Source organism: Suricata suricatta, chromosome 8 (genome assembly GCF_006229205.1).
Source record: "Suricata suricatta isolate VVHF042 chromosome 8, meerkat_22Aug2017_6uvM2_HiC, whole genome shotgun sequence".
Taxonomy (NCBI): domain Eukaryota; kingdom Metazoa; phylum Chordata; class Mammalia; order Carnivora; family Herpestidae; genus Suricata; species Suricata suricatta.
Window position 1 is genome coordinate 9,419,543 of NC_043707.1, and position 27,185 is coordinate 9,446,727.

Below are 27,185 nucleotides of genomic sequence, written 5' to 3' on the forward strand. Positions count from 1 at the left end.
CCCCCCACTTTCCCCTTCCCATGATCCTCTGTTAGGTTTCTCCTGTTAGACCTCTGAGTGCACACATATGGTATCTGTCCTTCTCCGCCTGACTTATTTCGCTTAGCATGACACCCTCGAGGTCCATCCACTTAACTACGAAGGGCCAGATTTCATTTTTGGAATAAGTTTTGTAACTCGGAGCTTTCAGTGTGTTCATGTTGGGGGCAGAGATGATAATGTGGTGTTGACGTTTAAACGATTTGAGGTCTGAAATGGATGATGTCTGTAGAGTACCAGGCAACTGTTGACATTATTTTGGATTGGAGATGCATTTTGAAGGGCACCTAGTATGCGGAAGGTCAAGGCACATCAGCAGAACACCTGTGCGTTAATTGCTGCAAGAGGGTGAATAATTGTGATAATCTTCAAAAGTAAATCTCCTTGAAAGCTTTGAGTCCTGGTAAATCATTTGTGTGATTAGCTAGTTCACTGACCTTCAAAGAAATATCTGCACCAGTAGCTCAGTACCTGGCCCCTTGTGCAGTGGTCAGTACTGGCAGGACCCAGGGAGCCGTGCGTGGGATAGAGGCCCAAACTCTGGAATTTGATTTTTTTTTTTTCAATTAGAATTTACTGGCAAAGTCTGGGGAATAACGTACCCAATACCCAGTGTACTCACCACCCAGATTTAATGGACAATTTTCCATATTTATTTCTGATCAATAGAAAGAATGCAGTTTCAAGTGTCCTTTAGGACATCCTTTTTGATTACATCCGTATGTTCCCAGATGAACGCTGTGGCCCAGCTTGCGTGGCCTGCCTCCCTTCTGGTCATGCTGTGGAGCAGCTCGACCCAGGACGCTGGATTGAGAATGGGGGGGGCGGCGCCCTGAAAGGAGGAGGGAGACTGATGTAGAGAGGGTGCTGGGCAGCAGAGGCACAGGTGGCCGTGCAGCTGGAGTGACGTGGGAAATGTCATCTCTGCAGAACTTGTATGCAGGAGAGGTTTGGTGGTTGTGTTGGGTAGGGGTTTGGATGCATTGTCTGGACATTGTATCTGCGTAACGTGTGCTCTCTTACGTTGAATTTGTCTGTTCATTTGGGCTAGTGGATCAGGTGCATAAGATTTGGCTGCCTTAAAAAACAAACAGACAAAAAACGACAACCCAAACAGTGACTTGTACAAGATTTTCCTCTTACTGATCACAAGTCTGGAGATACATAGTCTTGTCTGGGGCTAGTGTGATGACTTGATGATCATCAGGAACTCAGGCTGCTTTTTCTTTCTGCTCCAGCATCTTCAGTACATGGCTTTTTATCTTCTTGATTGCCTCGTGGTGTATAAATTGTAGATGGTGTTCGAGCCGTTACATCTGTACTTTAGGCAGGTGGAAGTGGGGAGGGGCCAAGTGCGCATTTCGTAGCTGAATTCTAAGAGGATTGAAAGATTTAGGGATAATCTTCAAGAAGCTTTTCAGGATACCCCCCACCCTACTCCCTACCCCATCACTTCTACTTCTAGCCCTTGGGCTCCCCTGACTGGGAGGAGGGCTGGGAAATGTGATTGCATCATTGACACATGAGGAAGGCGGGATGATGGGTATTGGGTGGGCAGCCGGCAGTCCTGGTCCCAGGTGGCTTGGGGGAGGGGGAGGCTGATGGAAACCATGTGGGAGGGGAAGGGTGGGGGGAGGTTTGCCAAAGCTCCTCCCCTTCCCCCACTGCCTTCCCACCACTCCCAACCAGCCCTTAGTGCTGTCAGCATTGAGAAAAGCTTCGTTAAAAGCACAGGGGTCATCACTGCAAGAGGATCTGGTCCCTTGTTCCAGAAATGCCCATGTCTCTCTCTGAACTCCCATAAAGGATAACGTTTTATTTGCTGAACCCAATTTCATTCCCTAGAGGATGCTTCTCCTGCTAAATTATTGCAAGAGCAATTGCCTGGAAATACCAAGTATCGACTCGTGATTTCTGTTCATTTCTTTTTTATTGTTTGGCGTGAAATGAAGGCCAAGAAACGGAACCAGTGCATTCGGAGGGCCAGATGGACATTGATCATTGTCACCGTTACTTGTTAGGGCCTCCTTGGCCTTGGAGAATTGTGCAGTTTGTCACTCAGCCTCTTGTTTGGGGTCCAGCTCCTCTCCTTCCAGGAAGCAGACAGGTGGCTTGTTTGTTAAATGTCACTCTAGTTCTGAAAGATGCTCTGTTAGAAGTTTCCAATGAGAGCTTTCACCAGGCATCTGGTCTTTGTGCTTTGCTTGTGTGGGTAATGATGCCTTGTGCTTCAGGTGAGAGTGACTTGTCGAAATGATTTTTCTTGGGCCAAATAGAACAATAGTGTCCTGTAAAGAGATAAACCCGCTCTCTTGATCTGGGGTTTTTTCACTGGTTTACGGCCTCAATTTACACTGTGTTTTGGTAGAAATCCCCTTCCTCCACCCCTCCCCTGCTCCATGGAATGTCTTCTCACCTGTGTGCCTTCTCTTCACTCTGTCTAGAATATTCCTGCTGCCCAGAACACCCCCTCTTCGCAGTCCTCACTGTCCCACCGTGATTTCCCCCAGCTCTGTAATATTGCTGCCTATTTTGACTTAAAATTTTTTATTTCTTCCTTTCTTGAGCGTGGCCTTCACTAACCATTTAGACTAGCATGCAGGCTTCTGGTGGGGAGAACTGACTGGGTATTGATACTGTTGTGCTCACGTCTTCCAAAAACAGATGCCTGACCCCTGGTAGGTGACAAACAGCTTTTGGATGAGTGAGTGAAAGAATGCATGTGTCGAGCACGTTATGACAATAGCTCACGTGGATTAAGCTTCAGATGCCAGGCCCTGCTCTAACTGCCTGATAGGCACCCTGGCTGTGGGGTGCGTATGATCTTTGACCCCACTGTGCGGGTGTGGGTGCTGACACGGAAGAGGTCAGAACACGGCCAGGGGCCAAGCTGGGTTAGAGCCCTGCCACCCCCTGGGTAAGTATTAGATGGCTGTTACTGTCATCAGCGCTGTCAAGTGCTTTGCCCAGGTGGGTGAATGGTGTTGCAGTGTGTGCCCCTCTGGAGCCCACAGGCTGGGGTGACTGGGTGGGTACCCAGGGTGGGCCCTGGGAGAGGGAGCACCCAGATTTCTCCCAGGCAGCCAAGCCAGTGGGCAGAACGGGACAGGGCGTGGACATTGAGCCATTCGATGCACTTCCTGGGTGCACTTGGCCATGGGAGCCAGGAGGCACTCTAGGTATGTGCTGTACCTGACACTTGTCACTTAGCCAGTCTCCTTGTTGCCTTTGCATTTCTCTCTGACTCCTCTTACTTTTCCAGGGACCCAATCTCTCCAAAAACGCCCGCTCCTTCCCCCAGGTGGAGCCAATTAGGCCCGGCTCGCTTCTACCTTTAATTACTTGTGCCTTCATTTGCATCTGGTTTGTCTCATTATAATTCCATCAGAGTGCAGGGGTCCTGCTGTCGGGCGGCCAGGAGCGGTGGCAGCACAGTTTGAGGCCTTGTTTCTGTGCTCTTGGCTTCCTCCCGATGAGTAAAATGAAGGATTTGGAATAGAAGGAAGCAAACATACACCCAGGGGCCAGAAGCAGGCTGCTGAACTGGTAGCTTGCTTAAAAATAGTTTTTTCGGCAAATTTATTGTGGAACAACACTTTGTGTTTTCTTGTTAGAGAAGAAGCCATATTCGCTGTAGAGAACGTAGGACGATCCAGATAAGTAGAAAGGGAAAAAAGAAGAGTCCCTTAGAAACCCTCAGGTGTTGTGAACAATCTGGAACCTGCCTTTCCAGGTAGGTGCAGTGCTCTGCCGTGACCGCTCCTGGGGTGGACGCCCTGTCCTGAAGAGAGCTAAGTGATCTCTCAGCAGCACCCACCCCCTTTGACACGTGGACTTCATGGGCTAAGAGACAAGCTAATAGCGTGGGAAAAAACCCACAGTAAATAATAGAATAGTAAAGTAGGCAGTGGTAGTGTATGTCCGTAAGTTACGTCAAGTGTCAGCGACCAGTTAGTCACATGTGTGCCGAGTGACAGGAAGCAGGGCTTGATGGGATGCAGGGTGGCTGCTGTTCCCATCTCGCGTCCTTTCCCACCTCATTCCCAAAGTAGAGTGGAAGAGTGTTCGCGGAGGCAGCCTTTACCGGAAGGTGTTAGGACGTGAACGTGGGAACCTGGGTTTGGCCCCGGAGGTCCCAGGTCTGCCCTTTGCCAGACCTGTGACCTTAAGCGGGTTACCTGGCCTTTGGTTTTCTGTCGGTTTCATGTGGGGTATTTCCTGTGCCTAAGTCTGGGAGTTCACGAACCTTTTCTTCTGCACTTTGCCCAGGACACATTCATGTGGCCTCACCAAGCTACCAGGGATGCTTGGAAATGGTCTGTTGTCCATCCAGATGGTCAGGTGTCTGGCAAAAAAATTTTCTTGCTACAGAAGAAAAGGCTAGGAAGGGATGTGAGCCCTTTCTGCCGTACTTCTGGGTCAGGAGCTGTGAGGCTTTTCCCCGCGAGAGCCCGTGGTGCCGGCCTGGCCAGCAGTGGAGAAATGCGGAAAAGGAAAATGTGAAGCATGATTTCTCCTTACCACTTTTGGAACTCGTCCCATTTGCGAGGAACAGGAGTCCTTCTTATTATGTTTGAGCACTAAGGTAGCCATTTTCTTGGCGTCTATGCCTATTTCTTTTGTGAATCCAGGGTGCCCTGTAGTATGCAGGATTGGATTTACCCTGGACATTTGTCCTGTTGTTCAGCTATTGGTCAATACCGTGAGAATTTGATTGAACCAGAATTGAGGTCCAGGTGCAAACCTGACTTATGGCTCAACTGGCATCATTTTGGGCTGGCATAAACTGTGAGCCACTCCATCTGTATGTGCCTACCTGGTAAGATTGATCGATTGATTCATTCATTTGAAAGAAAGTGATAGAGGGGGAGAGAGAATCCAAAGCAGGCTCACAGTTAACGTGGGACTTGATGCTGACTCTGGGATCATGACCTGAACCGAAATCAAGACTTGGACGCTCAACTGACTGAGTCACCCAGGAGCCCCTGAGCGTTAGTTTTAAACTACTCTTTCTGTATCATTTGGTTTCCCATGGGGAGAGGAGAATAAAATTAATCTTGGTGTTTCCATGATGGGCAGAGAGAGAGGGAGAGAAATAATCTCAAACAGGCTCCCTGCTATCAGTGCAGAGCCTAACATAAGGCTCCATCTCATGAACGTGAAATCATGACCTGAGCTGAAATCAAGAGTCAGACGCTTAACGGATTGAGTCACCCATGCACTTCTCAGACCTTGTTTTTTAATAGTTGAATATTTTAGTGAAATTTAAAGTTGATTTCTATGTACTTCCTGTAACAAATACAATACAGAGATGTGTGAACAAGTAACTCTCCCCTTGTGCTACCCAAGTCAGACAACCAGAATTGATTGACGTATATAAACTTAAACAGAGTTTGACAAACATGTGTATACACGTTCTACCTGTTCCTTTTGATTCCCCCCAAGAAAGGGATATCATCTCTATCAGAGTTTCTGTCTGAGACTGCCATGCTGTGGTCCGTGGGCATGTCATCTCTTTGTGTAAATAAAATGTTACTGTAACACAGCCAAACCCATTTTTTATATATTGTCTGTGTGCGCTTTCTCGATATAACAGAATGTTGACTACAGCCCGAAGAACTGAAAATACGTATTGTTTATACGTAATTTATAAAAACATTTTTAGACCCTTGATCTACTTGGCCTTTCTCAGGTAGTGGTATATCACTTAGGTCATGAATCTTGGTGCAGATCAATAGATACAGATCTAAATCAGTCTTTTTTAAGTTTATTCATTTTGAGAGAGAAAGAGAGAGGCAGTCAGGCAGAGACAGCATCTGAAGCAGGCTCTGTGCTGTCAGTGCAGAGCCCGACGCAGGGCTCAAAGCCATGAACCATGAGATCATGACCTGAGCCGAGATGAAGAGTTGGACGCTAACCATCTGAGCCATCCAGGTGCCCCTAAATCAGTCTTCTTAATATCTTTTGATATTCATATCAATGATCTATCCATGATGCAATATAATATAATTTTAAAGCTCATTTTCCTATAGAAGGCATTTAGGTTGTTTCCAGGCTTTTGCCATTAAAAATGGTGTTGAAATAAACCCCAAGAACATGGTCCTTGTATCTAGAGGGCTTCCTTTTGATGGGAGAGATGGACAGATGCACAGTCACTCCATGTAAGCATGAGTTGCCTGCCCAGCAGTTGCCTTTTGGTTTAACCCAACAGCAAAAGTGGGTTTCAATCTTTTTTGAGTATGGCTCACAATAAGAAAGATGGTCCTAAGCGCACACGTTCATGTATTAAGGACTTGGGCCCCTGCCTTCCTGGAACATTACTTACTTAAGCTTTACTGTATGCAGAATGTTCTTATGTCTGTATTCTATTCTGCTCCATCCGAACAAAGAGTTGTGCCTCACTCAGTGACCTGCAGTCTATAGCTTGAGAACCATCATTTTAGAGCAGGACCTACTGTTCCAGAGTCTGCTAATATAGCTAATCCATGCAGTACTTCCTCTGTCGGTCAAGGCCTTTCCTCCCTCCTTCCCTTATCTGAGGTATGAACATTATTTCTCTTAGTGAAAACTCAGCTTTTAGAACATGATGTTCTGCAAGGCGGAACAGACCAGTTTCTTTGGGAAATAGGAGTTGTTCTGTGGTCTTCACATTTCCCTGAGGGGAGCGGATGTGGGGGCTTTGCTGCCATGCATTGTGGGTACCTGTTAGCCAGGCCACCTCACAGGTGATGGTCTTTGCCGGGATCTAGCCCAGCCCTTCATCAGAGATCCTGAGGACCCTGTGACCCCAGCGTTCACACACACAGATGGCCACCTGCGGCCCCAGTCACCTCTCCCACGGTGGCCCTGCTGTCCCCCGGCCATGAGAGTGTGGTTCTGCTCTTCCCTCAGTGTGCTTGGAGCCCTATTTCAGCAATAGAAAATTTCCCTGCTCTGGCAAACAACAGAACCCAACCGAAGCCAATGAGAACGTGGATTGTCCCATGGAAGTGGGCCTGCGGTTGCAGGTGTGGCTGGATCCAGCTGTGCAAACAGTTTACCAGGGACTAGCATCTCTCTGACCCTTGGTTCTGCCCTCAGTGTGGGTTTGTTTTGTTGTCGGACAGGTTCTCTTTCCTGGAGGGAGGGAGAGGTAAGCACACTAAGCAGGGGTCAGAGCAGATAACACCCCATGTGACTTCTGTCCTCCGGCTCGGGGTGAAAATGGGGAAAGATGAAAAGCAGGAAGTGACCTGAGCCAGTTGGCATGTTTCTTTCCTTCAGATGGAGATGTGCCCCATGTGTGGTGTTTGTGTGTGTGACCAAGATGATTCTGCCTTTAGAGGGCTGGGTACTTTTAGACACCAAAAATATTTTTCTATTCCCTCCCCCCCACTTTTTTTGAAATTTCTGACATTGTTTGAATTTAATGATTCATATTACGAATTATTCATGAAAATGATCTTTTAAGCTTCTTATAATAGCTGAAATTATCCTTCATTAGATACTGACAGGTCCTGTGATGGGTGTAATTACAAAAAAATATTCTTAGGCTAGCTATATTCTGCAGTGTTAAAATTACGCAAATGAGCCAGGGATAAGAATAGAGCGGAGTAGGATGGTCAGATTTTATGGGAGCAGGGCGGGTGGCAGCTTTGCAGATTTTCTAAAAATGAATAAATATGTGCTGTACACATCAAGTACGTTTTTATTAGTCTGCCTCAATGCTTACCCTCTCCTCCATCGGCAAGGGAGCGAATTAATTTTAGCGCCCTGAATTGTTTGTAACTCTTGCCCATATATGAATCGCACGAAGGAGAATTTTCCCCCCTTTCCTCCTTCCTTCCACTCAGCATTTTCTGCAAGGCGCGCTGTAGTAATCTGCTGGTTCTGAGACATGGCAAGCTTGTTGCCAAGACCGCTGAGCGGGCAGGGGAGGGGTGGGGGGAGCAGCGAGTCTTCACTCCGGCGCCCAGGACGGTCCTCCAGCTAACTGAGCCTGCAAAAGGAGGACCTCCTCTGGCTCAGGTCCTGAGGATGGCCAGGCGGGCTGGCCGTGGCTTTCCTAGGGCCCCCGGCTTCTTGGAACCAACCTGGGCGCTTTTGTAGGGAGACGTTGGGGGGAGCAGCACTGAGTGGCTGTTGCGTTTGTCCTAGCACCGTGGTGCCTGGAGTGCCGTGTGACCTGGCCCTGCCTACCTCTCCGAGGACTCGGTCAATGATACCACCTCTCTACCTCTTAGTTGGGTGCTCCCGGCCCTTGTTGGGGGCTGTATGGCAGAACCCCTGAGAGAGGGGATGTTAGCGGAGTGCCATCATGGACTCTCTGGTGCAAGTTCAACTCACAAGGAAGGCCAATGGAGTGGACTCTTAATTCCTTGCCTTTGAATAGGGCCATTCAGCAAAATGTTGGGGAGGAAGCGTGCTTAATAAAAAAAAAAAACAACAAAAAAACTAATATTTAAGTAGTGCCGACTCGGTGTCAGGTACTAGATGGAGACCTGTGCTTAGTCCTCATACCTTGCACGGTAGATGCTGGTACCATCTTCATTCTGCGAATAAGGAAAATAGCTCAAGTCACTTGCCCAAGGTCACACGGCAAGTTAAGAAGGCGAAGCACCGCTGGTGGGTTTCCGTGGGTGGGGACACCCTGACGGGCCCGTCCCGGAGGTTAGCGGTCAAGCTTGGGTGTATTTGCGGAGGTAGCGCTTCTTGATTTCTCCTTTCTCTTACCTCTTTTTTGCTTGCTTGCTTGTTTCCTTTCTCCCTTCTGTTTGTTCATTTATTGTTTGTTTATTCCTGAGAGAGCGTGAAAGGCCGAGTGTGAGTGGATGAGGGGCAGAGGAGGGAGACACAGAATCTGAAGCCTGCTCCAAGCTCTGAGCTTTCAGGACAGAGCCCAGTGTAGGGCCTGAAGTCACCAACCGCGAGATCATGACCTGAGCTGAAGTCGGACACTTAACCCACTGAGCTCAGACGCCCTTCTGTTACCTTTACAGACTTCATCCTGGATCCCTAGGTACCTGGGTAGGTTCTGAGTGCCCACTGTGCTGCCTGCAGCTCTGCCCAAGTTTGGTCCCGCTGTCCCTCGCATGTCCTTGCAGGATGGAGATGGCCTGGTGTTCTCCCTGCCCTGTACCTGAGCCGCCTTCCTGGCTGTTGGGTTTTCTTCCACAATGTGCAACAAACCTTGTTTTGCTTTCACATGACCGGAAGTGAATGCTCACTGTCTTTTGTATCTCAGACCAGAGGTAGAGGCCCAGAAGCATGTATTTTGGGCCTTGTGGATGGTCTATGTCCTTGTCTTCTGCTGCCTCTCTCCCTCCTCTCCATCCTCCTCTTCCTGAAATGTGCCGTGCTTACAGTAAAACAGACCATAGATAGGCTGGATTTCGCCCACAGGGTGTGGTATGTCAGCCTTTGTTACAGATATTTGTTGGTGTTAAACTGCCTCTTTTAAGAAATTTACCCAGCCATGGGGCGCCTGGGTGGCTCAGTCAGTTAAGCGTCTGGTTTCGGCTCAGGTCATGATCTCAGGGTTTGTGGGTTCGAGCCCCGCACCGGGCTCTGTGTTGACAGCTGGCTCAGAGTCTGGAGCCTGTCTTCGGATTCTGTGTCTCCTTCTCTCTCTGACCCTCCCCTGCTTGTGCTCTCTCTGTCTCTCAAAAATCCATAAAAAACATAAAAAAAATTTACCCAGCCTTGTTTTTGTGGATCTGATTTCTGCCTCTGGTTGTTATTATGATCCTTCTTTTTTCCTGAGGTGCTGCCGACCGCCTTCCTATTTTCCCCCATTCGCCACTCATCTCCTGCCACCCCAGGCTGTCCTTGTTTTGCTCTGGCCGCACTAGTGCTCCAGAAATTTCTCACAGATACAGAGGTAGTGGAGTTAAGGGTGTTTCTTACTTTTGCATGCTTTCTACCATTCCCGTGGCAGACAGGCATTACTTGCATCAGAAAGTAACTTGATTCAAAGGGTAACCTCTAGTCTGTGTTGGTCTCAAAGGGCTGTTCATGTGAGGCAGCTTTCCCCCCTGAGCTTCCGGTGGAGGGGTCGGGCCGGGGCTTCATGCGGGAGTGAAGTCTGGCTGACTGTGGGGTAGCCTCACGAAGTGACCGCTGTAGATGTTCTTCCGACTGTACCTGAGGACGCTGAGGCTTCCTTCCTGAGCGCAGGCTTCCGCAGCCAGCAAGTGGCGGAGCTGGAAATCCAGTCGAGGTCTTGGGATTGGAAATCCGGGATTTTGGCTGTTGCCTTCCTGGCAGCCGAGTAGTTCTGGAATACTCTCTGCCAGTGAAGGTCAAGGGTGAGAGTAGGGTTTCTGGAGTCACCCTGCAAGAAGGTGAACCCAGGTCTGCAGCTCAGCTGCCCTGTGTGACGTTGGCACAGCAGCTTTCCTGGCCCTCTGCTTTCCTGCACCTGAAATCCAGATAATGCTTGTACTGTCCTTCCAGGATTGTGATGTCTGTAGAAGGAAATCAGTGAGGGGCGCCTGGCCAGCTCAGTTGGTTAAGTGTCCGACTTCGGCTCAGGTCACAAACTGGCTTTCATGGGTTTGAGCCCCATGTCGGGCTCTGTGCTGACAGCTCGGAGCCCGGGGCCTGCTTCGGATTCTGTGTCTCCCTCGCTCTCTTTGTCCATCCCCTGCTCATGCTCTGTTTCTCTCTCTCTCTCCCACAAAGTAAATAAACATTAAAAAAAAAAACTCAGTGAGAGCATGCTCTGGCAGCAGCAACTGTTGTTGCTATGTCCTTTGGAAATTTGTATTTTTTACTACAATTAGTAGGAAAGCACACGGAATGAAGTTTACCATATGAACCATTTGTGGGTGTGCCCTCGGACTGTGTTAAGTACATACACGCTGTTGTGCACCGGATCTCCAGAACTCTCTTCATCTTGCAAAACCAAAACTCGAAACCCATTCAAGAATTCTCCATTCCCTCCCCACCACCTACGTCTTTGCTGTGCTTCTCATTTATTTTTTTCATACTGTACTTAAAAAAAATAAATAAATAAAGCCAGGCAAGAGCAGCGAGCCCTTGATGGAATTGAACACAGCACCCGAGATTCATGGCCGGTGGTTGTGCTCTGGGACCGAGGCTTGTGACTGAGGCATCTCGACTGAGAAGGGACTGACCCTCCCCAGCTGTCATGTGCCTCCATTTATTGCTTGCTCCTCCCAGGGGCGCTGGCCAAACCCTGGATGGTGGGCACCTGGCACCAGCCTTAGCACGGGACTTGGCTGTGTGCTCTGATGTTCCCGCCTGGCGTGTGAAGACACGGCCTAAGCAGCTTACTCACGGTCCCGTGGCTGGCAGAGGGCAGAGCCGGCACGGAAGCCCAGGACCACTCCAGAGCCAGCTCTTTGTACCCTCGCCCCAGGGACTGGCTTTGCTTCTGGTGGCTTCTCCTCTGTGCCCAGGCGATCGTGTTGGGAGCTGTGGTGAACTTGTTCTCCTTTCCTCTCTCAGTGTGTGATGGATGCGTCCCCTCAAGTGGTACATTACTGGGCCATCTCTGTCGGACATGAAGACTAGAGTGGATGAGCAGACGGGCCAAGCGGCCCACTCCCTCCTGCTGCCCCTTCCTCCCCCATTGCTGCCGCCTCCGTCCTCCCTGCTCCTCTCTTGCCCCGTCTTGTCACGCCCTCCCCCTCTGACATGCGTATGGAGGCTCGCTGCGGACATGAGACACAGTCACTGTCCCTGGAGCTTACCGGCGAGAAGGGCAGGCAGACGAGTAGGGAGGTCACAATACCGCAGGCTGCGTCCCCTGAGGTGGCCTTGAGGAAAGGTCACGTGTGCCCAGAAGGGTTCTTGGAGAAAGTGCCGTCTGCTTTGAGGGCTGAAGCGGGAGCAGGGGGTTGTCCCAGCAGTTCTGAAGAAACCGAATGGGCACAGCGGGAGGCTCCCTGCAGCTGACCGACGGATCTTGGTCTTGTCAAGATTTTTTTTTAAATGTAGCCGTCAGGCAGAGAACCAGACGAGCTTAGTGGGGTCCCGGATGTGTCCCCCCAGATGCCTCCCCGGTACCCCATGGAGGAGCCTCGCGCCAGTGACCGTACTCTACGGGCCGGCACGGTTAACGCTGACCCGGGCTTCAGATCCAGCCTGCACACCGGGCCGGTTCGGAGCCCAGCCTGGGCACCTCCCAGAGGGGGGCTGCTGTGGGGACCCCTGGACGCTGCGCTCAAGTCCACCAAGGACCGAGCGTCCCCATACACCGCTTGCAGCTGATCTGTGAGCCTTGACCCCTTCTTCCTTCAGTGGAAAACCCTTACGAACACCCGTTGTTCTCATTCACAAACCTTTGTTGGCGGCCCGAGATAAAGAAGGTTGAAGTCTGCGTCGTTCGTACCTGGCTGGCGACGGGGCGTAAAGTTACAGGAAGCCTCTGGGGCCGTGCGGGCCAGGGACGCAGGGTAGAGGCAGCACGGGAAATTTAAGTTCTTCCCCCGAGCTGTTGGAAGATTCGAGGAGCTGACGTAGGTTCTGACCAGATCTCGGCAAGACTGCAAGAGGTTTTGTTCTGAGGTCTGAACTCAGTAGGCTTCTCTGGATCTGGTAGAAAACTGTCTTCCCTCCAGCGTCCAGCCCACGTCTATCTACACTGCCCTCCTCCTGCCTTTTAATGGACACCAGTTGGCCAGATGAAGTAGTCGAGCCCTATGTTTTATACTTGGAAACCCGCCGGCACTCAACTGCCAGCCCCCAGCGTCCTGGCAGGAAGCAGCTTATCCGTGGTCCGGAATTCCTGGCATGCATGCGAGTGGTCCCACCCCTTACGAACCATTCATTCTGGTGACGATGAATCTTCGCTTGCTTACGTTACGTGACTGGCAGTCTTGTTCAATGTTCCGGAGACCTGAAAAGTGCTGTGTGTGTTTCATGTAATACGCAGCTGCTCAGAGATGTACAGAGTAGACGGGAGTTGGGGCGGCTGTAACCCATGGAGGCCCAAGAGTGAGGCACGTGCTCGGAGAAAGCATGCATTCCCTCTCTGCAATGGGAGAATGTTCTCATGATTGTTTAATGGCCCTCCTAAAATGAATGTGCGCTATTAAGGTAAATTCTTTAAAAATTAAGACTTGTGTGATTCTGTGAGTTTATTAATTTTTAGAAAAACTTTTATTTTTTAAAACTTAAAAAAAACTTTTAATTTAATATTGAAAGAGCAAGAGTGTGAGCAGGGGAGGGGGAAAGAAAGAGGGAGACCTAGAATCTGAAGCAGGCTCCAGGCTCCGAGCTGTCAGCATAGAGCCTGACAGGGAACTCGAACCCACGAAAGCCAGTTTGTGACCTGAGCCAAAGTCGGACGCCCAACCAACTGAGCCACCCAGGTACCCCTGTAATTCTGTGAATTTAAACGAAAGACAGGGAGAGCGAGAGAAGAATGTGTAGATGGTTGGGGATGTGGGGGACCGCTCTTGAGGCCGACAAGGACAGCATTAGAGCAGTACAGTCTCTGTTGATTTGAGCATGGGGCTTTGGTTTCTGGGGAAGCTCCGTGCCTTGCACTGAGCCTCTAGGTTTTGGGGATATTTACTTCCCACTGAGTCAGTTGGTCACCTGATCTTATCTGCAGACAGCTGGGTCTGCCCCCGCCCTTGATTCTGAGCTAATTTGGATCAGTCTTCTGGAAGGAAATTTGGACTTGGCTGATGGTTTTAGTTAGGATTATGGACCAGGAATGTGGCAGGGCCCAAACACAGGATGCACGCTACCCTTGGGGTGTCTGTAAGAGCTGACATTGTCTCTGTCCCCCTGCCCCTCCTCCCATGATCATCCATGCAGTAAGGATGGAGCGGTTCCGCAGAAGACGGGTGAGACATACATGTAGCGTTTGTCATATTCTAGGGTGATGCTTTCTTTGCTCTGCTATCCGCTCGAGTCTTTGGGACCCCTTTTCGTAGCACTGGAGGGTACACACACCCCAACTCCGGTCAACACTTCCCCAGTGTCCTTCTGTGTCCAGCTTTGGGAGCTGGTGCTCACTCTGACAAACCTGTGAGGACCAACGAGAGAAAGTTCTCCAGACCCTTGCTGTTCAGAGTGAAGCCTCCGGGCGTCACGTGGGAGCACGTTAGACACGCACCTGTCCTACCCCAGCCTCGTTCTTTCAGAATCAGTGCTCTGACTGAGGATCTCCAGGTGAGTCGCCCACATGTCACCATGCGAGAAGCACTACTGGAAGTTTCTGTAAATGGAGGACAGACACTGAAACCGCTTGCTGTTCATCCTCCTATGCCTGGAGCAGGCGTCGCCCCTCAGACGGGACCCTGCTTCCCAGTGTGCCCCGTCTGCACTTCCCAGCCCTTCTCAGCGCAGCCGTTCGGCAGCCGCTTGGCTTCTCAGAGCAGGTCCGCGGGCTCCTATGGAAGAGAATGCGGCTCTCTCCCCATCTCTCCAACCAGAACCTAACGTGCCTGGCTCGTCCTTACTGTAAGGGCTGGCCTGGAGCCCGTCCCCTTCCCAGAGAGGCCCTCTTTGGCTGTCCTAGTCCGGCAGCTCCCACTGTTGTGTCTCAGCCTCGCGCTTGTTAGAATTCCTGATTGGTTCTATAGATCCGTTGTTGGGCTTGTTTTCAGTCTCTCTGCTACGGTCTAAAAAGTTCTGTAGTGGCCAGGATGCCATCAGGGTTACTGGCCTGCACCCAAAGCACCAGCACCGTGCCTGGCATGTGTTGAGTATTCTGTAAATATAATCTGGGCTCAGCCATGAATGGATCTTGGGGGTGGAGGACAGTCCTAAAATTTTAGGCTTGGCTTGGACCCAGAACCTTGTCTAGCACCATCTCCACATTATGTACACAGTAGAGCCAAGAAACTGAGGTCTGACCTTACTGAGGTCAAGTGGCTGATCAGATCCAGAGTGGTGTTATTTAGATACTAGGATACTTTTTGAAGCTACTTACTCCCAGGGGAGCATATCAGATAGCCCCCAGTAAGTACCCTATTCTACTTACGCTTTTTCTCTTCCTTTGAAGAATGGTGTCTTCTACACTCTCACCTAACCTTTTCCTCAGTCAAGGAAGATACTTTCTGTCTTGCCCAGAGACCTTCCATCAGAGCGACTTACCTAGCATTTGAAGGAGGGGGTCAGCTTTTCTTGGGTGAGCAGCCAGTCTCCATGGGGTGGTGCCCTGAGCCGAATCAGAAGGGGTGAACTGGAGTGCCTCTGAGTTCTGTAGTGCCCCCGGTCTCGTGCTGACATCTCCACAGGTAGCTCAGTCCCGTCTCCTACTGAGTCTGTTTGGACCCATAAGAGTGACTCACATGAATTGCCTTGATTCTTTGTTGGACAGGGGTCAGCAAACTTTTTATATAAAGGGCCAGTTAGTGTACATTCCCAGCTTTGTTGGCCACACAAACCTCTGTGAAAACCACTCATCCCTGCTCTTGTAGCACAGAAGCAGCCCTAGACCTCCTAGAAATGTATTGGGATGTCCAAATTAAAAATCAAAACCAAAGAACTTTAAAAGTGAGCTTTCATTTGTTCTAATTTCTTGGTGAAGTACCTTGAAAGATGGCTTCGAGGCTGCTGTTCTTGGGATGCGGAACTGGTTCTTAAACTTGAGAAACATCGTTGTTTTCGGCTTGCTGTTTGGGCCAAGAGTCAAGCAGTGATTTATCAGTTGCAAAAAGAGTTTTGATGTTTCAAATAATCTCATTCTTGTCATTAGTAACCCATCTGCCAGGCCAGCAGTGGTGTTGAGGAAAGATTCCTTCTTAAACATGACAGCAGGACCGTGTGATCCAGCCCTCATTCTTTAGTGAGCACTCTGTTTGCAGATGGGTCTGTCGTCCTTTCCCGAGTGCTGGGAGGGCCCATTCAGCATTTTTGAAATGCCAACCTCCTATGAGATAGATTTAAAAAACAAAAAAACTGTACACGGACGAATGAATGCCAGTGTTTGGGTTTTTGACACATGAATAGTTGGTAGGTGTTGAATGCCCCAAAAGCTGATCTTTGAGTTAGATTGGAGAAAAGTAGAAAGTCCAGCCGCAAGTGAGAATCAGTGTTACTCTCAATCCTTTGGGGATGATTTGGGCCACAAGTAGCAGTAGGGGCTTTTAAGAATAAGGGTTGATTTTTCCCCTTGCAACAAGCCCTTTGAAGGTTACACTGGGTGACGAGGACACCATTTAACCAGGCTGATTAAATTGGGTATGGTGTTGACTCTCCCGGGCTCCAGAGCTTGGTCGCTCTCCACCACATGATGCCAGTTCATTAGAGAAAATAAAACGGGACTTGGGTCAGAAGATTTCCCCCTGAGCTAACACTCTGAGCTCATACTGTGCATGCATTTTTGTACCTTGCTTTTCTCCGTAATCATCCATCTCAAGACTTCTTGAATCTTTTATACGTAACTGCCAATTCACAACAACTGCATGTTATTACATCTGGAGGCTAGACGAGAGTTTAGTCAATTTCCTATTGTGTTAGACTTTTTCTAAAATGTTATTTTACTGCAAAATGCTGCAGAGAATGTCTTTTGTGTACAGAATTTTCCTATGTTTTCTGGTTACATAGGAGGATGTGTATCATACATAAAGGTGCAGGGTGAAGTGCTATGTTTTTTCTGACTTCCGTGATGGATTGCCATGTTGTTCCTTGGGGATCTGTCCATTTGGAAATGTCCCCAGACACAGGTCTGGTTGGCCACTCTCTGCAGCATTAATGAACGGTTACCATTTAAACACCAGTAGGCAGAAATCTAGCTAATTGTATTTGATGTGTAGTTCCTGGGTTGCTATGGAGATGGAATACTTTTTCCCCCCCTCTATATTTATAAATTGAATTTCCTTTTGGTGAATTACCAGCTCATTTCCTTGGCATGTAAAATACTTTTTCCTATGGGTTATATGAGGGCTTGGTATCAGTAAAGATGTTGGCTGTGTTTTCTAACCAGCTGGGCCTCTTTTGTTAATTAACCCTATAGCCCGATAGTTGCTGGCTGTGTTTTAGTCTGTTCCTGGTTCAGATTCCTGGCACAGCCCTGACTTCTCCTCCCCTTCTGGAGTGTCCTTGGTGTGGGTGTTCAGCGGTTGGCCTGGCATAGGCACTCTGACGGTTTATATTTTGAGACTGAAACCTTCAAGCCTTGGCGTGAAGGTGCTTACAAGGGCTTATGGTCATGAAGGGGGAAAAGCATCTGTAAAGGCCTGCGGAAAGCCCTCTGCCGTCTTTCCCAGGGTCTCATTACTGCCGGAGTGGATGTGGTTTAAAAACTGGAATCCCGGACTCACTTTTCCTTTGGCAGTAGGAAGAACAGCTCTGGCTCTTAATCTCCCAGCAGGCCACCCAGGGGGTCGCTGAAACCGAAGGAAGTCTGGCTCCTGCCCAGAGTGTCCTTCCCCCTGAGCCACCCGTGTGCTAACACTCCGTTGTCTTGTGAATCCCATGACCCTAGGAACAAGGCAGGGGCTTTGAGCAGCCTGTGCAGGAGGGGTGCGGATTGGCTGACGCTGTGTGATGAGGCCTTGTTGTGGGGGCCCTGGAGGTATTGGGGGAGAGGTTGCGGGGTCAGGCCCGCTGCCCAGTGGGTCCAGGCCATACCCTTGGGCGAGCTGTGTGCCGTGGGCAGGCCGCCTTTCGGAGCTGTAGCGTCCTCATCTGCAGAGAGTGTCCTTGGGACGATCACTGAGCCGAGCCCTGTACCGCCTGGGAACGACTCCGCTCTTACGTTTTCTTCCTTGGTTCCCATCGCTCACTGACGTGCCCAGAGTTCCTGAAGTGCTTTTGTATCTGCTCCCTCTTTGAATCTTTCGAATAACTTGATGGGTTTTGGTCTTTTTCACACACAAATCAATTTATACCATCATGTCACCGAGTCGTACCCTTTACTGGCCTGTCATTGCTCCCGATCTCTGCTCTCCTCAGCATCAGCTGGCCTGTGGTCTCTGCAGCCCCCTCCCCACATCCACGCACCTCTTTACCTTCTCTTTGTGCTCAGCAGTGAATGAGGATTCTGGTTATTTCCATCTCTGCCGGCACATGTTATCTTCTGTGCCCCTTGTTGTAGATGTCCTAGGGGAGCTGAGATGCCATCTCCTTGTGGTTTTGACTTGGATTTTCCTGATGCAAATGATGTGATGATGATTTTTCACATGCTTCCTGGCTATTTGTTTATCGTCTTTCCAGAGCTGTTGCTTCAAAATCTTGCGCTTTTGTTGTGAATTGGCCATGTTTTTTATTTAGTGTGGGTTATTTGTATATTCTAGACAGTAGACTCATACTAGATCGATATGTGAGGTGCAAATATATTCTCTAATTCTCGTTTCACTTTCTTGCTGGTGTCCTTGAAGCACACCTGTTTTTAACTTGGATGAAGATTAGTTATTCTTACTTTGGTTCCTGTTTGAGCCCTCTTATTTTTGGTGTCCTGCCTAATTAAGTTTGTTTTAACAATTGAGTGTTTCAATTTTATGCCTCAAAATGATTCACTCTTTAGAGACTAAATACCTTTTGCTCTAGTCCAATGATTTGGGGGTGATTTTGGACAGAGAATGTTCATTTTCCCTCTGGACTCACCACTCTGTTACACTGACACCCCTCTTGCCCTGGGGACTGATGGTATTTTGGGAAGAGCTGTCTCCCTACTGAGAAATCTAGTGGGCGCCCAAATCCCTGCTGATTGGACGATCAAATGACGTGCTGCTTCCTCTGGGCCTTGATTCCCCATGTGGCATGTGTGGCTCCCTTCTCTCTTTCTTGGTTACTGATGTTCTGCCCCTTCCCCCACTCTCTGTCTCTGTGTGTGCGCGCGCATGCACGCATGTCTCTGTCTCCTATGTCTCCCCTTCCTCCTCTGGTCTCTTCCTCCTCTGTCTCTCACTCTCTTTAGTTGCCCTGGCTTTGGTCTCTCTATTTCTCTCAAATGTCTATCTTCTGCTCTGCCTCTTTTTTTGTCATTCCTTAGCTTTGTGTTCCAGTTGACCCCATCAGATGGCCTGGTGGCAGATGATTGGAAGTGAACCTCTCTCTTTTTTTTCGTTCCTTCCTTGCTCTCTTTGGCCATCTCTAGTGTTGAAGAGGTTGAGGCAACTCGGACACAAAGTGTTGACCGCCTCATCCCTGCCCCGCGCCTGCCTTGGCAGGAGGTCATCGGAACCAGCTGGCACCGAGCTCAGGCTTGCAGTGTGCTGTGAGCGAGCCTGGCCCCCAGGCCTCCGGTACTTAATCGGAGATTGGTTAGGAAGTAGCAGCGATGCCTTGGCACCTTCTGAGCTACATCTTGGGCGTGTTGGGTGAGGGCAGTGCGGGCAAATTGTCCCCTGCGCGCCACAGCTGGAGTGAGCTGGGAGCTTCCTCATGGAAATGACTGCTTCTGCCTTTCCAATTTCCCGAGTCCCTCGCCTTTATTCATAGATTTTTACCTGCACAACGTTGGGCTGTTCCTCAGGGTCCTTGCTTTCTGATGGAGTGGCAAGCCTCAGAATGGGAGCCCTCTGGGTAGAACAGATTTGTGCTCCACGCTTTTTTTACTGAAAGGGAAATGAATCAGTGTTTGGAACAGAAAATCTTGAACACCATGGAAAGTGGATGAAAACCTAGGCTGTAAACTTGATCGGGGTGTATATGTAAATGTTTTGAGTATAGATTCTGATTTATGCTCCCAGTTCTTTGTGGCAGGGTATAGAAGCCTTAGGGAACTGAAGCGAAGCAGGTCAGGATTTGGAAATAAACAACAATTTAGGGGTTATTGGAAAAGTACAGTTTTCTGTTTCTGTAGGACTTTGAATCTCTGCTGGGGGGTAGGGAGGGATCTGCGCGACTTAAAACCCGATCTCTCTCTTTAATACAGGCTACCTCTGGATGCCTAGATAACGCAGAACTGCTTTGCATATATATTTCCCAGTGCTATACGTTTTGAGTATAGATCTCTGGTTTTTTCACATCAATCCGACACAAATCTCGTTAAATAAATGTCTATCACCTCTGTTTCAGCAGTTTCCTCTTGCTGTTGGTTTCTCCAAAAGACTGGCCTGGACAAAGAGAGGCAGTCAGTTATGGTCTATGAGTTGTTATTTTCAAAGCCTTCGTGTGAACGTGCGTCTGCACGAATAGGGCTGAAGCCTTCCGTCTGTGTTTGGGTTAAGGAGCGCTCTCAGAGGCTGCGTCTCACAACCTGGGTTAACAGCTTACTGGTGTCTGTTCGGGGCACCATGCATGTGAGGGCGGCGCGACGTGACCTTCTGGCCTGGAGCATGGCCTTCCTGAGCAAGCCTGGGCTGCTGCCCTGAAGGAAGGAGGAGGCAGTGGATGCCAGGCACGCTGCCCTGCCCTGGCTGTAGAGGGGGTGCTGGCGGGAGCTAACGTTCATCGAGCGATGCTGTGTGCCAAGAAGCACAGCAAGCACGTTCAGCGTGTGGCATGTGGGGTAACCAGATGGAGCCGACATCTGTCTCCGCATTTAACGTTTGGTTGTCTAGTAGACTTGATAATTGTGCAACACTGCTTCCTGGGTTGTATCGAGCCCACTGGACTGTGAGCACCTTGAGGACAAGAGGGCTCACTTTTGTCCCCCAAAGCTTACCTAGCTCAGTGCTGTGTTCCCACAGGATGTCCACTAAATGTGCACTTAATAGACCGAGGCAGTTTCTGCTGAAGTGTGTGTGTATTTTGATTGCAGAGAGCTGTAAGTTTATTAGAATTTTAAAAGCAGGCATTAGGACAACGAAAGAAAATAAGAACACTTTTAATCCCATTACTAGGCTAGAGCCACTGTTCAGATTTTCGAAGTACTTACTTCCAGTCTTTTATCTTTGTGTGTGTAAAAAAAAAAAAAATTTGGAATGTTCTATGTATATCACTTTGCATTCTCTCATTTCACGTGGGATTACATCATGAGCATTTTTACATACCGTTAAATGTTTTTCCTTAGCAGTCTGTGTGGCCACATCACGTCTCCTACTTGCATCTAGATCTATGTCCACATGCACACACACATACGTATGTGTATACATATATACACATACATAAATTTTTAATATTTTAGACCACGAGAAGGGGGAGAGGGGCAGAGAAAGAGAGTCTTAAGTCGGCTCCATGCTCAGTGTGCAGCCTGACGTGGTGTTCAGTCCCATAACCTTGGGGTCTTACTTGATCCAAAACCAAGAGTTGGACACGGAGCTGACTGAGCCATCCAGGCGCCCCGTATGGTGATCATCTTTATGTGCACGTTTTTGTATGTGATTCCAATGACTTCTCTAGGGTCAGCTCCTATGAAGAGGGGTCACTAGGCCTTTCAGGGCTCTGGGCAGGGATTGCCAGCGCGCATTCTGGCAAGAGCACGTCGACGTGGGCTTCCTGGGCACACCTGGTTGGCTTACCTCTCCCCCACGTTGAGTGTTAGCGTTTTCACTCTGCTAATTTGATGACACGTTTCTGCTTCCGTAGCGGTGGGCTTTTTCCCGTGTGTTAACCATCTGTGTTGGTTTTGTTGCAGTGAAGAGTCCATTTATTGCCAGTCTTGATTATTTTTTTTCTTATCAGATCTTGAGGCCTTTCTGTTTTTGACTGGTTGTGCTTCTTATTTATAAGAATTGTCGTAACACGTGGCCACTTCTATGGCAAATCCTTGCTTTCCTTTCATTTTTTTGTGCCATGTGTTTTGACCTATAATGTTTAAAGATTTTCACCTAATCACATTGGTGGACTTTTCTTTCTGTTTTCGTCTATTGATTGGGAAAGTTGTTACAGCTCCTAAGATCCAGTGTTTTCTTGGACTTCCTTAAATTTTTTAAGTCTCTTTAATACATTGGGAGTTTATTTTAGTGTTAGAGTTGGAGAGAGGTTCTGACTTGGCCCCCAGTCTCTTCCCTGCAGCTCGCTAATTAAGCACTTACTTAGTTCTACCTTCTTCAGTAACACTTGGTCTCCCTCAGTTTGTGATGCTTCCTTTCTCTTTTTCAGGGTCTGTGTCTGGTATCTTTCTGTTGCCTTGAATCTGTGGGCGGACTCTTGAGGCCCTACTATAGCGTGTTAATAGAACCTTGTATGTGTGTGCCGGAACAGGTCCCTGTTCAGTGTTCTTGTAAAAAGAACTTTGTATTTGTTCATTGTTAAGATAAGCATTAAAATTTGGTCAGATTACAAAAATAATTATGATTCCAGTTGTGATCTCATAAAACGCCTAGGGGGCTTTTAAGAGGACTAATGATGATGGATGAAAATTCTTGCCTGGCCTTGGCTTGATGGTCCTGTAGAAGTCATTGTTGGGGGGAAAAGAAAAGGACAGTTGACTTCATATTAAGGCAGGAAGCCCCCAAAATTACTGTTTTATATTAAGAGGGAATTTATTGGTGACTTCGATAAATGTTTTTCTGACTTCAGGCAATGCTTGATCAAGGACTTGGTATTAAGGCATAATTTGTGTGCACTTGTCTGTCTGCCTGTAAGTCTTTGTTTCTCTCCTTGTTCCTCTCTGTCTTTCTGTCTGTCTGTCTCTCTCTTTTTTTTTTTAATGTTTTTACATTTATTTTTGAGAGACAGAGAGAGAGAGAGACATTGCAAGCAGGGGAGGGTAAGAGAGAGAGGGAGACACAGAATCTGAAGCAGGCTCCAGGCTCCGAGCTGTCAGCACAGAGCCCGACATGGGGCTTGAACCCACGAACTGTGAGATCTGAGCCGAAGCCGGACCCTTAACCGACTGAGCCACCCAGGCGCCCCTGTCTTTCTGTCTCGATGTTTCCCTGCTCCTGCTCCATCTTGGCTCATCATGAGACAGGCCAGGCTCCCCTTCTGAATATAGGAGGAATGCAGCAGCTCTGGGACCGGGGCCCTTTGTAGTTCAAATCCAGCGTGGTGTAGGGGAGGGCCCATGCCTCTGTACCACACGGCTGTGCGCAGGTTTCCTGTAGCCGCTCTGACCCAGCATGCTCATGTTGGAACCGGCGCTTGGCCAGGGAGACTGCACGCCCTGGTGGACCCAGCCCAGGTCACGTGCCAGCCTTGGCACTGGGCTGGAGTCAGGCCTTGGGTGGAATCCATGGTGAGTGAAGGTTGGGAGAACGGGCCTTCTGAACCAGAGTTGGGTGTTCTTTCCCATAAGTTGAGGACATGGGGTCCAGGCTTCTAATATGTGGCATGTGCCAATGACAGTTGCTTATGAGTGGCGCAGCATTCACCAGCAGGGTGTTTGGAGAGAGCCAAGGGTGAGAAAGTGCCTGTCATGGGAAGCCAGCAGCGCATTGACTTTTTCAGGACAGGGAGTCACTCTTGGTTCTGACCTCAAATCCTATGAGCATGGATGTTTCTAGCCCTCTTGTCTTCTCTCTGGAAAGCAGCCGTCTCCGCCCATCCCTGGTTAGAGGAGAGTTAGGTGCTAAGTTTCATGACGGAGCATAGATCCTGGGAGGTGTCTGCCTTGGTTGTCTTTTGTTACTGCTGGAGAATCCAAATTCGTGCTGGTTTCTTTTAGCTCTCCGTGGCTGATTTCATGTAGGGGTGAAGCAGAGCACAGTGCTCTTGGCTGGTCAGCATGGGATCCCATCAGGACCACTTAGGTTAAGGGTGCACGCACGGAGCAGCAGGGGGAACAAGGAGCTTTGAGGAGGGCGGTCACTATAAGCTAAGGCAAGAGATTCAGTGGAGATAGGCCCCACTGTCAAAAAGCAGAGTTAACTTTTAAGATTTCGTCCCTGTCATTCATGTTTCTCCAACAGCCTGGGGTGGTGTTTTGTGCTCTTATGAGAAGGCTTGCCAGGCCTCTCAGCAAGCGGCTTTGTGATTGAGTCCTTGGTGGCCTCAAGAGACGTCTCTTGTCAGTTCAAGGATGCTGATGGCCTGTTGGGATCTGGATCCTGGCCCGGACATCTCCTGGGCACTTGATTGGGCTGAATAGTTGTTGGGTTGGGTTTCAAGTGTCTCCATTGGGGAAACTCTGAGGACGTTGATCGCAGGGTCCTCTGTGTCCTCACAGATCTGGGTGGGACCGCCAGCCCCCAGAAGGGCACAGCCGCTGGTCCTGGCTGCGCCTGCGAGTCACGTGGGTGACGTTGGACGATACCTGTTAGGACGTTGTAGCCCCTGTTGTGGTTCCTTGTGGCTCTTGTGGGGCTTGGGTGCTCACCAGCATGGACGGTGAGAACCCCCGGAAGTTAGAATTCTTCCAGAAAATCCCTCGGGAAGGTATCATTTTTTGGGTGCTGGTGGTTCCAGCCGTGGACAGACAGCGATGCTGAAGTCAAACCCCACACGAATGGCTGGCGGGCACTTGAGAGCTGGCTTGTTTCAGTGCCCATGCCAACATGTCACCACCTGCACTGTCACACACTGTCAGGCCCTATGCCTCTCATCTAGACCCTGGGGGAGCAGTGGCCCACGCCGTGGCTGCGCATGTCTTGGCACACAGGCTTGCGGGGAGGAATCTGGGGGTCACACACCGCACTGGTGTTCCTTTCTACGTTCCCTCTCAGTGCGGGTCTGGTGTGTCATGTCTGCACTGGTCCATGCACACAGCTGCGCATGGATAAACTTAAACGTGCACTTGATGTCACTCTAAGGCACGTGCTGTGCGTAACCGAGGCCCAGTCCCTTGCCCAGGCGGTCATGCAGCTGGTAGGGTAGTGCTGGGGGCGGGCTTCCCGTCCGCCCCGCGGAGCCCTGAGCCCCAGCCTTCTTCCGCTCAGCTGCCTGGCGTCTCCTTGGGGTAACTGAGAGTACGTGGGGCTGAGGGTCTCACAGGCTAGGAGGTCACTGGCTCACTTGAACATGATCCTGGAGGCGACTCTTTCTTCCTCAGGGCTATGAAGTGGGTCCAGATCTGAGAAGGGAAGAAGATTCTGGTTTTTCCTTCATATAATCACATAGGTCACAGGTGCTAAACAGAGCGTCTTGTGCTTCCTAGAAGCAAAAATCCTCCTCTCAGCACTGCTTGGGACAGGATTGTGTAAATGGAAGCTGATCCGACCGTTTTTGAGAGCCCGTCCGCTGTCTCCGGGAACGGGCTGCGGCTGGAGGGAATGATGCGGACGCGCTCGCCCTGGTTCCTGCGCAAACACAGATGCGTGTAGCTCCCGGAGCCACATTCTCACCATTTGTTACTGTTACCTGATTGGAAGTGACCGTTCTGTGTTCTCAAAAGAACAGTCACGTTTCCCCTTCCAGATTGGTTGTGGCAATTTACCAGTGGACCTAATTCTGATGTTTGTTTGGTGGGGCCTCAGGTGAGGACCCACCTGAGTGGGTATCATACTGCTTTAAAACTAAGTCTGGAAGGGCATGTTCTTAGGACACAGAACAGTGGAATTCTTCCCCCTTGTAAAAATTGCTTTTAAGTGGTAAACCTGAAATGAAAACTGTTTCCCTTTTTTTGTGGCTCCTATATGTGATGGTTGAGGGCTTTGGCCGTGCAGTTGCTCAGTCTGAGGCCGAATCCTGGCGCTCTTCCTTAGTTACATGCCCTTGGCCAGAATGTGATGTGACCCAGCCTCAGTTTTACCACCTGTCAAATGGTGTGGTAAGAGGAGCTCCTCACGAGGATGACCGGACACTTCCTTGTCTGTGCTGGACTGTGACCGTGGCTGTCAGTCACTGACTAGGGGGGCTCCCTTCTCCCTAGGAACTGCCCAGTACTTGTGACCAATACTATGATTGCTTTGTTTTAATCCTTCCCATCTCCTTGCGTTTTGAAGGACTGTGACCATGTCCTAAGTGTTACCTCCAGCACAGGCGATGTGGACTTTCCTAGAGATGTAAGGGGAAATTTATTTTCCACATGTTTAAAAGTATAGTGCTCAAAGACACTTAATTTTTTTTTTTTTTGGCCCAAACTGAAATTGATGGCTGACATTTAGCTTAGAACCCTTTTACCTCTCCTCCTGATGGATAGTGATGCAGACCGTGGTCAGTGCATTCCCAAATAAAAGTTGTTTCCTGTGGAAGCAGCTTTTGTTTCTTTGATGGGAAACCGTGAGCTGGCTGGTCTGGGGGCAGGCTGCTTTGATGGTTGATAGGTGTCCTAGAGCAGGTGAGTTGGTTGGCAGACAGCACAGAGTTTCTGCAGGAGGAGCTGAGGGTCTCAATGGGCGGTGGAGGGGTGACCTGTCTGGACTTAACAGCCATTTGACCTTGGGTTTGCAATCGTCTTAAGGCTCCCCCTGCTCACCTGTGGTGTAGGGACATACTCGGTGTTCACTGTGTCAAGTTGCCATGTAAACTTCAGGGAGCCACCAAGAGCTAATGGACACAGTGACTGGCCCGAGAGGGTCACTCCGCACGTTGGTCTTGTCACCTTTTTCCGTGGAGCTGGTAATTTGGACTGATACATGTTAGCACTGAGAAAAGCTGGATGTTGGAATCAGGTGGTGCCCTGGTTTCAGAGAGGGGCATCTTTCTTGATGTCGTCAAGGACATACAGTGGTGGAAGTTGTGACATAGGTCTTTGGACGGTCCAAGGAAGGGACAGGATGCTGGTGGAGTCAGAACTAATTGTGCTGAGAGCTAATCCCTCCTCTGTTGTGGGTGGGTCACAGCTTGGGGGTCTTTGGATCAAGAACAGTGCTAAGTTGAGTTCTGGGGTCCAAGAGTAGCTTTTTAGTGTCCCCAGTACAGAAGGGCCAAGTTGTGGTGTGCTGAGACCAATGACCCCACCCAACGTTGTCACCGTCAAAGACAGCAGGCGCAAAGGATCTACTCAGGTCCTGAGGAGCGATCAGTGTTGGCAGAACCCAGAGTGAAGGAATGGGGGGTGGCCCAGAGCACCCTGGGCCTCACAGCTTCTAGGAAGGGATTTGATATTTGCTTTAAGAAAAAGGAATGTCTGTCAAGAGTCCTAAATAGGGATCAGATTGGCCTTTGAAACTTGTCACACTGTCCAACTGTGGAGAGAGAATTGAGGAAGGCCACAGTCTGTGTCGGGTAAGCTTTTGGCCCCTACAGCTTTCAGCAGGCCGGGTACTGTGGTTGGAACTCGGGGCGGACACTGTGGGGATTCAGGGAAGATCCAAGGATTTGGCAGGAGAAACGGATGGAACCAGGGCTCCATGTCTTGCATTTTTAGTCAGAACCCTCTCCTCTCAGGCTGTATTCTTTGTTCAGTCTTTCTGCCTTTACTTCATTTCCCTGTGGCCCGTACAGTCTACCTCCTTCTGCTTTTCCCTGAAAATGATTCTGCGGATAAAAATAAATATCTTCCAACTTAGAGCAGCGCCTCTTCCAGA

The 27,185-nt window shown here is 49.4% G+C and overlaps 1 protein-coding gene across 1 annotated transcript in view; it reads left to right on the forward strand.

Annotated features, from left to right (window-relative positions):
* Window positions 1–3,732: 3,732 nt before the first annotated feature.
* LOC115300137 (sorting nexin-29-like) overlaps window positions 3,733–27,185 on the forward strand; it is a 283,725-nt gene continuing 260,272 nt past the window's right edge. Inside the window, exon 1 of the mRNA XM_029949758.1 lies at window positions 3,733–3,772. The gene's annotated coding sequence lies outside the window, so the exon portion shown is untranslated. The remainder of the gene's footprint in view (window positions 3,773–27,185) is intronic.